Genomic DNA, 12,371 nt, shown 5'->3' on the forward strand with positions numbered 1-12,371 from the left:
TTATTTTTCAATTACAATGTGGTCGATCAATTTTCAAAAATTGCTTTCTAGTCCAACAAGATGATTGGCAATGGTGACCTACTCTTCTGGTTATCCCAGAACTAAAAAATTTCTTGGGATGAGGGACTTTCAGCACTAAAACCAGGGCAGTCCCAGGGAAGCTGGAATTGTTGGTTACCCTAAACATGGCATCATACGTTATTCATTCCAAAAGCGATTCTTAAGTGAGAATGTTTAGTATAAACAGCAATAAAAAGAAAATACAAATAAGCAAAACTAATCTTTGATTATTATAGCTTTAAAACTTTGGGCTAGGACATTAAAATATATAATAAGATACTCTTAGACATCCCCATTTAAAAATAATCTATTTAAGCCCAATTTTGAGAAAGTACTACATATAAATTTTTTGTGGGCTGCCTTATTCTAATAAAGAACACAAGAATAAAATGAGCCAAATCAGTTTTTTACTCATGATGTTATGGAATTGTATAATGGAAGTGACTCTCTATTTGTGAAAACATATTTCTGAAAGATCCTCCTCTCTTTGGGATGACTCAGAGAACTTAGCCAGGAACAGGGAGAGTCTGAGTGGGTGAGGCTTTCACCCTCCATTCCTGTTAGAACCAGCAGAATCTACAGTCATTTCATTTGCAAAGGATTCTTTGGTAGAAATATAATAAAGACCACTGTTTTCAATCAAAACAAATAAAGGCCCAGAGAGGGAAGTGATTTGTCCAAAGTCACTTAGCAAGTCACAACCTAAGCTCCTGACTAGACTTAGTTGCCTTGCTTCATTCACCTATAATCACCATAGGAATACAGGGAAATGTAGTTCTTTTGTAAGTATATCTTGTCGGATGTCTGAAGAGTGAAACATATACAAACCTTTTAATGACACAGCAAGTTGGAAGGTCCACATGGTTTGCTGCTACACAAAATCATAACATTAAGTGTTGGAGCCAGAAGGGATCATTTATCAATTCTCTCCTTCTACAACTGGAGTCCAGGGAGGTTAAATGAGGTTTGCTGAGATCATGCCGCTAAGGGCAGCATTAGCACTGGAATTCCAGGGGAATTTCGTTATATCATTCGACTTCCCTTTGCTGTCACTTGTAGTTATTGTTCCTTTGGTTTCTTAAATGAATATTTCTACTCAAGTCCAGCCTTTTCTTTAAATTCTAAGTATACTTAACATTGCCAGGATATAATATGAAAGTAGTAAAGCTTTAATTGCTGAATAATTAAGAACTGAGGAGGGGAAAATAAAGACTAGATTTTCTTACCAAGTCAAGTCAACATTTAATTGTTCTCTCAGCCATCTGAGAGTTTTAGAAACAACTTAAAGGAAGGGTGCTGAACTATTTGTTCTTCCTCCTACACCCACATTCTCATTGAACATTGTCAGCTGTTAAAAATAAATAAGAATTTTAATAAGAAAAGAAAGGGACTTTTATATGGAAGGTCCTATGCTGGCTAATTTAAATACTATATCTCAATCAACACATACAGCACCCCATGGGATAGATTTTTTTACTAAAACCCTTTATGTTGCAAGTGACAAAGGCATAACATAAGCCATGTGCTATGGTTTCAATGTTCCCTCCAAACTCATGTTGAAACTGAATCCCCAATGTGGCAGTACTGAGAAGTAAGAAGTTTAAGAGATGATTAGATCATAAGGACTCTGCCTTCATGAATGGATTAATCCACTTATGGATTAATGATTTAAAGCATTAGTGGATTAATGGAGTATCATGGTGGGTTTATAAGAAGAAAAAGAGAGAACTGAGCATAGCATGTTAGCACACTCAATCCCCTCACCATGTGATGCCCTGTGTCACCTCAAGACTGTGTATGGAGATACTACCAGCAAGAAGGCCCTCATCAAATATGGCCCCTTGACCACATTTCTGCCTCCATAAGAAATAAATCCCTTTAACCTATAAATTACCTAGTTTCAGGTATTCTGAAATAAGCAACAGAAAATAGATGAAGACAGTGTTTTAAACATAAATGAGCATTGAGAGCCTCATATAGTTGAGAATTCTAGGAATGTTAATACCCCTTAAAGAATGTGAGTCTCAGAAACTTTTGTTTCTGTCTTCCTCAACCTCTCTTTCTCTTCATGATGTAGCATTATTCCTTATTTCTTACACTGAAGAATAGAATGGACAACTTGGAGTTACAGGCTTAAATCATCTCTAGGAGGATGCTGCTTAGTCTGGCTTGGGCCATGTACCATCACCGTGACAAACTTTGTGGCTAGGGAGATAGACACTAAGATTAATGAAATCTAAGTGACATGAAAAATTCTATACCCCTGGACTAGAAGAGTATGGCAATAGGCAGACCCTTGGAGACCATGTTAAGTGGGAAGGAGCACTTTCCCAAAGAAAGAGGAGTTCTGTTAAAAAACAGAGGAGAGCTATTGAATCAGCAAATGTAAAGAAATGTTCATTAGGGTGTAATTATCTTTATGTAGGGATGAGTATATGAGATAACAGAGATATTTGATAGTGCTTTTAATGTTTGCACAACTAATAAATACATAGTAGCCCAGAATATGAGCCCAATTTCATCTGGTTCCAATTTGTTCTTTTTCTGCTGTAAGCCTTGCACCACTGCGATATTCATAGACCCTTGTAAGGGATATAGCTTTTCTTTACAAACATTAGAATTATTATATTCAATTCAGTAATAGAACTCAAAATAGCACTACTGAATTGTAAAAATGATTATTTTGTTGGGGGGATATAAAATGTCTGTTTCTCTGGAAATTGTTTAGCAACAAGCATGACTTTTGTTGTGTTTCTAAATGTTTTCAAAGGGATTTCAAAATCTTTTAAGGCCATTAAAAGAGTATTTTACTGGCTTGAAATGTCCTTTTACATGGTCTGAAGATTTTTCTCACCTACACAGCTCATCATCAAAAAATTACCGTCTTAACTGTTCAAATGGAGTAAAACAAATCCTTCTCTCCTATAATGCTAATAGGATTTTTAATTGTTTCACCTTTATAGGATGCAGAAAATTTGGCCAAAGAATAAAAATTCTAAAAAAAAAAAAAAAAATCCTGACACCTTGGAATTCACTTTCAATAATTTATTCTAGAGAAATAATGACTTTATAAATTTGATTTCACAGGGTTTCTTCAAAGTATTAGAACAGAGAAAATAGAAAACAATCCAAACATTAAGCAATAGAGGATTAGCTAAATGAATTATGACAATGATAATACGTAACATTTGTTGAGCCCATGCAATGAGTCAAATATTGGGCACACTATTCATGGCACTTATTTATCTCATTCCATCCTCACAATAAAAAACATACAAATTAGGTGTTATTGCTATTATCTCCCTTGTCTTCTTCTGCAGTTAAAAACAATAAAACAAAACAAATAAATAAACAACAGACTGTGACTTAAAGCGATAAAGCTAAATGCAACAATATCTAGTTTCTAATTAGCAGAGCCCAGACTCAAATTTGGGTTTATCTGACTCCAAAATGCATGCATTTAAACACTATGGTATATTGTTATGTATTAGATCAATGACAAAATATCCCATGATTTACAACAATTGTATAAATCTATAAACCTGAAGAGGTATTTAGAAAAAATATTCGGTTAAAAAAAGAAGGTATCAACTAAGAATGTGTATTGGGACCCTCAGTTTTTTAATTAATATTTACTTGTCTGATTTTTAGAAACCAACTTGTTAAGCAGTCTATCTTTATGTAATAAAACAGCCCATTTTTATACACCTTATTCTATCTTTCTGTAATGAATTAATTGTTTACAATGAGGATAAAATACTTCTCTAATTATTAGAGTAAATTAACAATTTCCATTTTGGAAAAAAATAAAAGAATGAAATACTTTGTCTATCATTCACGATCTCCTTCCGTCTAACTTGATAATTCTTCTTGCCAGATACTGTAGTTATTGGAATTTAGATTGTTTGTTTGTTGTATCCAAACCTTCCCAACAAGAAATATTTGATACCTACAACAGTAGGCACCTCTCTAACAGGATAACAAAATAGAATTTCTAACATAGAGACTCTAGCTTATAATGGAATCATAATGCTTTCTCTTGGGAAACATCTGCAAGGGCTGAAAATAATTTTTTAATGAGTTAATCAAATATTTTTCAACCTCCAGAAAGATTCAAGATTCATTCAACTCTGGCAAGTGATTAGGCTTTCTGCTTAATCCCCTGCTGAATTCATATCTTGCTAATCCTGTGTTGTTCCCTGAATGATTGCAAAACTCTGAGTCACTAAAGCTCCAATATAAAAAATAATGATTATTTTTCCCTTGACCAAGAGTACTTTTCAGAACCTGCAGAATATCTCTCTGCATTTTAAAGATGCAGGAAAACTATAACATGAAAATTATTTTACAAGAAAGCAAATTCCTTTAATTAAATCATTTACTAAATGATAAGACAATGTTAAAGGGTTTTTATGTTTCTCATGTCTCTAAAATTATAAATAGAAAGTTCTGAGTTGTTTTCACCTCCTTCTTCCAATTGTGCTGTAGTCATTAGAAAGCCCAAACAAGGGTGAGAATCGCATCTACATTCAACACTCTTCATCGACAGACACTTAATATATAGGAAACATGTTTTTGTCGTGATGTAAAAAAGTTTTCAAACACAATGTCTAAATGAAGTACGGATCTTAGATTTAACAGTGACATTTTACAACACCCATCCTCTATGACTTCAGACCACTTTTCTCCTTCCTGATCTTGCAAGTCCACAGGGATTCTTGCCGGAAATCCTGGAATAACAAAATAGCTTTTAAAATGCTCCTGAGGTGTTTGGCCTACTTGTTAAATCTGCTGCCATCAATTGGTGACAAGTGAAGAGGAGAATAAGGGCATTCATAACTCTTGAAGCTTGGGTCCTGACTATACATATTAAAGACAGAAAACTTCCCTTTTTCTTTGTGCCAACACCCATGCAATTCCCCAATATTGATAGGCATATCTTTTATTCTACAGAAGTAGAAACCAACAGAATGAATCTTATTCTACTTTGAGCTTAATAGTCAAATTTGAGATATATTGATGTAGGAAAAGGAATACACAAAAGACTGAGTTGATAACTTCCGATAAGATGGAGGTAAGAACAGAGTTTAGGTCAATGTATCAAAGCTTCAATAACTGAAAGGTTTCTAAGCACTCTTACTAATAAGTGATTTCCTGTCCACCAAAGTTCCTCCCAAATCTTGACTTTCCTACCATAGACATTATTTTTCTTTATTATTTAGAAGTATTCTTACCTCACATATGCAACACTGAGAAAATCATTTCTTTGTGTTACAGTGTTTGTAATAAAACTATAGTATAATCAAATATACTATAATCAGCTGAACTATTACCCGATTTTAGAGATGTCAAAACCTATAAATACAACTAGCTTCTTCTAATAATTGAGAAATTGGAGGAGTTAAACCAGTATATACTAACCTTCAGTTCTCTCACCCTCTTTTTTCTTCCTCTTTGCCCAGCTGTTGCTAACAGCCAAAAGAGAGATAGATGTTATGTATCAACTCATTAATTTGAAAATCAAGGTCTACAAGGCAGTATACTAAATATAACTGGCACCCAATAAAGTCCAGTCTCTGTGTAAAGTCAATCTAAAGGAATAACCATCCTGTGAAATACTATTGCAGAAATAATTATAGTGTTTACTTGGTCTCTGGAGAAAATGCTAAAAAGTATAGGCTGGAGGAGAGTCATGGGCAGAATTAAGAGCAGTGGTTCTTAACCAGAAAACTTTTGAATCCTGTGGGAACACTTGGCAATGACTGTAGGTTTTTTGTTTTGTTTTGTTTTGGTTTTGGTTTTGGTTTTGGTTTTGGTTATTACTACTGGAGGGCTACTCCAGAAGTGGGAAGAGACCAGGGACAGGGATGCTGCTAAACACATAGAGCGTACAGGGCAGAACTACAACAAAGAATTTTCCAGTCCAAAATTTCAAAAGCGCTAAATTTGAGAAATCCTATTCTTAAGTGTTTTTCAAAAATCTTCCTGGTGTGGTGGCTCACACCTGTAATCTCAGTGCTTTGAGAGGCCAAGATAGGAAGACTGCTTAAGGCCAGGAGTTTGAGACCATTGGGCAACATAGTGAGACCTCATCTCTACAAAAAATTGGAAAATTAGCTGGTTGTGGTGGCACATACCTGTATTCGCAGCTACTTGGGAAGCTGAGGTAGGGGGACTGCTTGAGACTAGGGAGTTTGAGGCTGCAGTGAGCCATGGCTTCACCACTGGGCTCTAGCCTGGTTGACAGAAACCCTGTCTAAAAATAAATAAATAAATAAAAAGAAGAAGAAAAGACTAAAATAAGGAATCTCCCCAGTTTCATATTCCAACTCCTGAGCATGGCATTAAAATTACAAACTAATTCCAGAATTTTTCAGTATATAGGAGAAAGGAGTTTTTCTTGTGCATTTTGCAGAAACTAAAATGTAAAAAGAAAGCAAGTGAGAGGAGGCAGGATTTTACACTAAATATAAAGATGAGATGCTGACAGCTGTGACCTGTAAGAACAACTCCTAAAGCAACCCTAACTGATTCAGCTCCACTCCCAGCCTCACTGAGGTTAGCATCAAAAATTATCATCTTTAGAAGTAAGAAACTCCTTGGTCCTGTATTCTCAAGTCTTATGAAGGTAGATAAATAAGGGAGCTTTATGAGTTGATGCCAATGGACAGTTGAGGGAAGAAAGAAAACTTTAGTTTTAGAAAATAGATATGTGTTCTTTGCTGTCATCAGTTGCATTGCAATACAAAAACCTATGAAGCAAGTATCTTCAAATGTTTATGAAGCCTATGGTCCTCCCAGCAGGTAAGCATTTCACATGGCCATTTTAATATTTTATAGCAAATGTGCTATGGTGTGTTTGGCTTATCCAGCAAAGTGATAGTACAGGGAGAAGAATATAAATGAGTCCACTATCTTTAAATCTGCTCATCTTTTTGACATATAAGATTCTGGTTTGTACATGTATATTATACTGAAATAATTCTAGCAGTCAGGACTTCTCTTTCTTTTCTTATTATTCTTAGTAGAAAATGTATCATTGGAAGACTCTACAATAAATTATGAATTATTGAAATGTGAGTGTATAAGCACTATTCTAAGCCAGGTACAGAAACTTACTTTTGAAAGCTCTTCAGGAACAAATTTAATATTAGTTAGAAAACAGAATGTATCTCATAAGCTATTAAACATGTATTTAACTAAGTATTTTTCAGAGATTAAAAATCATGTTTTTGAAAAAATTTAAAGAACATGGGAAAAAAGAAAGATGAAAAAATTATTTCGTTATGATTTGATTAAAAATAAACATAACCATATATATGTTGAAAGATAACTTTTATAAAAACTAAAAACAGTAGTGGTTCTCATGGTTGAATGATTATAAATAGTTCTTACTTTTTAAAAATTTTTATGTTTCCAAAATTTTCATCAATGAAAATATTTTACTGCTGAGAGAAAAAGAAATGTTTTATTTTTAAAAGAACCTACAGGAACTTTTTTTTAATCTAACACATTGCTAAAACCATTTCCATATCAGTTCTATCCACTCTTTTCTTGGAAAACAGAGAGAAGAATGAATTTGTAGTAATCAAAGGCAGCAAACAACAAAATGTGGCCAAATCCATAAATCCCTTTACTTAGCAAAGCAATTCTTTGCAGCTGCAACAGTTGGAATCAATTACTGAAGATTTTCATGTTGTAATGTCAGCAGAGTCTCAACTGCTGGGGTTGGAGCTGGGGAAAAGTCACTTATATTGGGCAGAGAGGCTAAAGAAAAGAGCAATTTGATCAGAAATGTCTTCATTTCACCAATCATTATGTTATTATCCTGTGCTTGAAGATAAACAGTTTAGGCAGGTTCATGATTTAGCAGTCTCTTAAGACCATACTGTTTAATTAGCATGGCTCTTAAAAAAAAACTGAGCTTAGCTCATTTCTCATTGGGTCTGTAGGAAACAAAGGCGTATTTTTCTTTACTATCGGCATTTTTCTAGCTTTATTAGCCTTGTGGTATACATAGTACAAAAGAGAGTTCATTTTTGACTAAGAAAACTCAATGGGCAGGGATTGGACCAAGATAACAAAATCCCTGTAAGAGTTGAGAATAGCACACCTCTAATGCTCAAGATCCACAGGCAGCTCATACCCCATGTTTTACTTTTGCAAAACTTTATTTGCGTTGTTTTTTGTTTCTTTGGTTGGTTGGTTGGATTTTTAGAGCAGCCTACACAGTTTATCAAAATTTTTTCATTTCAACAGTCTCCTGGGCATTTGAATTTTGAGAAATGTTGCTGTTAGTAGTAATTTTCTCATCATTCCTTGGACCTAGGGAAATAATTAGGCATGTAAAGCTTTACAAAGAAATGCTTGTAAGGTACAACCTGTATATGTACTAGGACAAGTCCCGAGGTCTCTTCTAACCTGCAAACTCTTATATCTAATGGTCTGCTAGGAATCTCCACTTGAATGTCTCATATACAATTCAAATTAGCAGGAGGCTAAACATTGAATTCTTGATCTACACTTCTAGCATTGTAGTCACTCTATAAAAGCAGATATTCTCATTATCACTTAAGCAGGAAACTGTGAAGTTTTTGACAAGTCTTTTGTGAGCACCTAACATCCCAGTTATCTGCGAGTCTTTTTGATTCTATCTCAAGGATAGATCTAGGAGCTATCCATTCTCTCCATTTTCACTTTCAGCCTCTTAGTTCATGTCACCATTGCAGCCTCTCTAGCTATCACACTTTTTCCCCACTCCCATCATCCCCTTACAGCAGCCAGATTGCTTCTTATAAATCATAGCACAGATTCACCCTCTTTCTTTGCAACAGCCTATCAACGTCTTTTCATTTCATGTAGACTAAAACCCAGCTTCTTTAACATATAACTGATGGTGATTTGACTTTTGCTGCTTCTTTAAATTATCTTCTGGCCAGTTTCCCCTCTAAATGCCACACTCCAGTCACCCTGTGCTTTCATTTCCTCAAACACAGCAATGTTTTCTCTGGCATTAAGGCTGTTTTTTAGGCAAGTTTATGCCATTAGTTTTTCCTGGTTAAACATTTGCTTGTTCTTTAAATCAAGATCATTTTTTTTTCCCCATAGCCCTGAGTGAAACAGTTTATATTTCTCCAAGTTGAGATTGGAGGTCTAACTTGGTGTGTAACTGGAGAGGAGGTCCCGCATACCAAAATCAGGCACTAAAATTTAGACTTGAAACCTCTCTTACCTTCCTGCATTAACACCTAGTTTCTACCACTTCAATACCAGAGATACGGCTCTGCTAAGTTCTTGGATTCATTACCCTAACAGAGTAGTTTAAATATGACTCCTTACATGTTAGTAATAATTTAAGACTTGTATTATACCTTGTATCAAATCTGGTAGCTCAATAAAAGTATAGACTTTGGATACAAAGTATGGGTTATTTTTATAGGGTTCTTATTTTTTCAAAAGTAGGGCAGAGTGTAGTTTTTATGGCTTAGCTACTACTTTTAAGCATAGAAACAAATATAAATTGTGCTTTAACACCTGTTAAAATTCAGGCCTTGATGCTATCTAATGTATAATAGTATCTCCATCATAAGTCACCCTCACCGAAGAAGTTACTTTGAGTTACACAACCTGAAGGCTTAAGCAGGCAGTGCCTACAGACACAAACATATTTTTATAGTGTGTTTCCCTTCTGTATTATTTCGACTCCTACACTACTTACATATTTATAGAAGCCTCCGGTGATTCTTAATGATGTTGTTCAGATTGGTTTCTTAATAATTTCCTTGGTTCTATGCTAACATTCCTGCTGTTGATTGTTCCCTTATTTTAATTATGCCACACTCTAAGCAGTGCTTCTGGGAGTGGGTTGAAGTTTTCACTGCAGTGCATTACAGGTGAAAATAATTTTTAAAATCCCACTAGAGCAATAGTTTTTCCTTTGCACTTTGGCAGGGGTGGGTGGGTGCATAGGGCCCTATCAATACTAGAAAAATCACATTCCTTGACTGTAGGAGCTGACAGCCACTTGTAGTGAGTTAGGAAATATAAATTATGGTGGCTAAAACCTATTGAACTCATATTACATACAGACCAGATTAAGTAATCTACATTCATTCTGTCATTTAATTACCACTGTAGTAAGTTATTTGCCTATATTATGTGCATATGCATAAGTTATTTCCATGCTCATTTGACACACATGAAAACATAAGCCTAGAGAATTTCAGTGCCATGTCGAAAGACATCCATAAGCAAGCAATGGCGAGAAACAAGGCCTCATCTGATGCTATAGACCATGATTTTAACCACTCCGCTATGCTTGCTTTCAACTGAAAGCGACTTTTAATCCCATCCTAAAAGTAGAAAGAACACACACACACACACACACACACCTTTTCCGTGCTTATAAGCGTCAAGTTTTTTTTTAAGTAGTTAGCTGTTTATTAAAGAAGAAATGGTTGCAATGCTCAAGGTTGAAGATAAATCATATCACTTGTTGCTAAAACTTGGCTGACATAACATATTTTCAAAAGAATGTAACTTTGAAATCAAGAGTACTGATTTTAAATGCTGAAAAACTGTGTATTCTCAATGAAATTAGGCAATTTATTAAGCGCTCTGAATCTCAGTTCCTACATCTATAGATGGAAATAATAATACATGCATAAGAAATTTTAAGTACTAAATTAGGAAATGCATAGAGGATGCCTGGACACAATCTCTGTCATACATTTTTCAAATCAATATTAGTCTCCTCTAGTTTCTAGTTCCATTGTTATCTACAAAACAATAAACAAATGAAACAAATGATTCTTTTTATTTTTTTCTCTTGTAACCATCACCAAGGACCACTAGATGCCCTTAGAGATAGCTGCCAATTACTTTACTGACCCCATCTCCTACTCAGTCAACTTTTAGCTTCACTGACCACCTGGTTGTTCTTTTACTGCACTAGAAACATTCCAGTTTTAGGGGCCTTTGCACTGGCTATTCCTTTTGCCTGGTGTTATGTTCCTTAGACATCTGCTTGACTTTCTCCCTCATCATCTTAAAGTCTTTGTTCAAATGTCACCTTCTCAATGAGGGCAATGAGGGCATTTCTGACCATCTAATTAACAGTTGTACCTATGCACCCCTCACTCTCTCTGAATGCCTCCTGGGCTTGATTCTTCTGAATGAATTATGTGATTTAATTCTTTTATTTATTGTATGTTTTCCTTACCCAGTGGAATACAAACTCTATGAGAATAGGAACGTTTGTTTTGTTCGCTGGTTTATTCCCTGTATCTCGGACAATAACTGGTATGTAACAGATGCTCAATAAATATTTATTAAATTAATGAATAATTTGGAATGAATATTTTCAATAAAATTAAGAAAGATCATTATGGAATGTGTTGAACTAAACACTTCATGGGATAAGATGTAAGACTGAAGTATCAGTATAATACTGATTATATTATAATACTGATTATATTATATTATAATACTGATTAATTAGAGAAATGTTATTCAGATACAGTATGTTTGATTGTTCATTATCTCCATGTTTTTATAAAGCCATTCTTTTTGAAGACTTCATTTTCTGGAGCTGCTTTAGGTCCATGGCAAAATTAAGAGAAATGTGTAAAGATTTATCATATACGTCCTTCCCCCACATAGGCATAGCCTTCTTCGTTAGCAACATCCTCCTAAGAGTAGTTCATTTCTTACAATGAATGAACCTACATTAACATATCATCATCACCCAAGGTCTATAGTTTATATTAGGGTTCACTCAGTGTAGTCATTCTACAGGTTTGGACAAATGTGTAATGCCATGTATACACCAGTATAGCATCCTGCAGAGTGTTTCAAATGCTGTGAAAATCCTCTGGGCTATGCTTTGTCCATCCTGTGTCCCCAATCCTTGGAAACCACTGATCTTTTTATTACCTTTATAGTTTTGCCTTTTCTAAAAACCCATATAAATGGAATTATACATTATTATATGTATTCTTTTTGGATTTACTTCTTTCCTTTTGTAATATGCATTTAACAGTCCTTTACGTTTTTAATGGCTTGGTAGCTTATTTATTTTTAGCAATGAATATTTCATTGTCTATGTATACCACAGTTTATCCATTCACATAATGCTTTGAAGCATCTTGTTTGTTTCCAACTTGTGACAGTGTGAACAAAGCTTCTGTAAAGAATTCCATGCAATTTTTTTGTGGTCATAGGTTTTCTACTTTTTTGGATACACATGAAAAAGCATGATTGCTGGGTATTATGCTAAGAATACATTCAGTTTTGTAAGAAACTTCCAAAGA

The 12,371-nt window shown here is 34.6% G+C and overlaps 1 long non-coding RNA gene across 1 annotated transcript in view; it reads left to right on the forward strand.

The window, feature by feature from the left end:
• The window catches only part of LOC134740331 (uncharacterized), an 84,335-nt gene that overhangs the window by 41,656 nt on the left and 30,308 nt on the right, over positions 1 to 12,371 (forward strand). The window contains exon 7 of the long non-coding RNA XR_010127724.1: positions 5,014 to 5,134. This is a non-coding gene — a long non-coding RNA (uncharacterized LOC134740331). The remainder of the gene's footprint in view (positions 1 to 5,013; positions 5,135 to 12,371) is intronic.

The sequence above is a fragment of the Pongo pygmaeus genome, chromosome 9, assembly GCF_028885625.2.
Source record: "Pongo pygmaeus isolate AG05252 chromosome 9, NHGRI_mPonPyg2-v2.0_pri, whole genome shotgun sequence".
NCBI lineage: Eukaryota > Metazoa > Chordata > Mammalia > Primates > Hominidae > Pongo > Pongo pygmaeus.